The 1,657-nt window shown below is 53.5% G+C and overlaps 1 pseudogene; it reads left to right on the top strand.

Annotated features, from left to right (window-relative positions):
- The first annotated feature begins 279 nt into the window (after nucleotides 1-279).
- LOC119562623 lies at nucleotides 280-1,119 on the top strand (annotated as a pseudogene).
- The last annotated feature ends 538 nt before the right edge of the window (nucleotides 1,120-1,657 follow it).

The following is a 1,657-nucleotide window of genomic DNA, read 5'->3' as shown; positions in this document are numbered from 1 at the left end:
ACGGCGCTGAAAAGAATTACCTAACGGCCGAAAACTCAATTCTTATCTGGAAGGTTACCTCTTTAAAGTAGTAAGCGACCACATGGCGCTGAAGTGGCTTAACAGCATAGAAAGCCCTTCAGGGAGGATTAAGGAGACATCGGCGGCGGAAGCTTCTGCATCATGCAGCTGGATTCAGGAAATACGTGGAAAGATAAGTACCCAACCGCAAAAGTACCCGGACTACGTGATGGAGGGTGACACCCTATACAGGAATATATCTCATAAGGAGGCAAGGAAAGCGATGTGCCTCCCGCGGAAAATGCGACCCACAAAAAAAGCGATGCCTCTACCCCAGCCTATGCCAGCGCCAGCAGCGCCTCGACCACGCCCCCACCCGCCCAGGACGACAACGAGGAGGCGGAACTGCTGAAGCTGATGCGCGGCGATGTAGTGGGCAACACGATGTTCAGTCGGTTCATCCTGCAGACGGTGTTGAATTTGGTGGATCTGCAGCCGGAATCACCACTGGAACAACAGCTAGAGGACGACCTGTGCAAGGTGTGGGACATGTCGGTGTCCCCCGAGGTTGTCACCCTGCTACTGGGAAACGAGGCCATCGATCCGATCATGTACTTCCCGATGGCCGGCTGTGAGGATGTGCACATCTACGAGATTCTCATCGGCCTGCTGGGCAACATGTTCGCCCAGGTGAAGTGCGCCGAGCTGCTCACCTGCAATCACAGCACAATGGAGACCCTGTTTAAGCGGACCAACTGCATGGACACCGCCATGCTGCTCCAGCTGATGCGACTCTTCCAGTACATCATGGCCCACGTGCTCAGCAGCAATTAGCAGTTCGCCATGGACTGGTACGTCTTCTTTTCCGCCTTCGAAAACTCCTCCCAGAATCTGGGCAGGATTCTGCAGCAGTCCGTGAGCGATAAACTGCTAATAGCGGCCTTGAAGGCCACCAATGCTGTGCTGGCCAGTTGTGCCCTGGTGAAAGAGAACGCCAAGGCAATATTGAATCTGAAGCCTTGCGCGCAGGTCTTTCTTGTTCCGGAGCTCTGCGATGGCGTCATTAGCGCCTTCCTGCTACTAATGAGCGATGATCAGGCCAAGCTGGCCGAAGAGTGAAGAGCGAAAGAGAAAGGAGAGAGAAAGGTGTGAAGAAATTCGGAAACTTATCCATGAAAGTTGCAAAATCACCATGATTCAGGAGAGGGGGCGCCTCGATGGGCGGTCGATTGACACTGGACGATAGTGCGATCGATGGGCACGCGCAAAATGGAAATATTTTTTATGGTGAACATCGCAGCGAGCAAGTGGCAACGCCGCCCCAGCAATATCGGTAGCTGATGGGTATCGATATCATGGGGATTCCCGCTGGGTTATCGATAGCTGATGGGTATCAGTGCCCAGTGGGAACAGATGGAGGATAGTGCGGAAGATTTGAAGTTGCTACGAGGAGGACGACCAGTGCTGTAGAAGCTCAATGGAGCTTAAAGCGTCGAGGGAGCATCGAGGGAGCAACGAGGGAGCGCCATGGGGATCGGCAGGAGCATCGCAAGGGCTCGAAGGCTAGGATATGCAAGGAAACACCGGAGAGTAGGAACGAGCTTTTAAATGTTTCCCGAAGCAATGTGAGGAGTTGAATAACTCCCCACAAATCCCA

Source organism: Drosophila subpulchrella, unplaced genomic scaffold (assembly GCF_014743375.2).
Source record: "Drosophila subpulchrella strain 33 F10 #4 breed RU33 unplaced genomic scaffold, RU_Dsub_v1.1 Primary Assembly Seq75, whole genome shotgun sequence".
In the NCBI taxonomy this organism is placed as follows: Eukaryota; Metazoa; Arthropoda; class Insecta; order Diptera; family Drosophilidae; genus Drosophila; species Drosophila subpulchrella.
The sequence above is the reverse complement of the archived record's forward strand: the minus strand, read 5'-3'. Positions and strand labels throughout refer to the sequence as shown.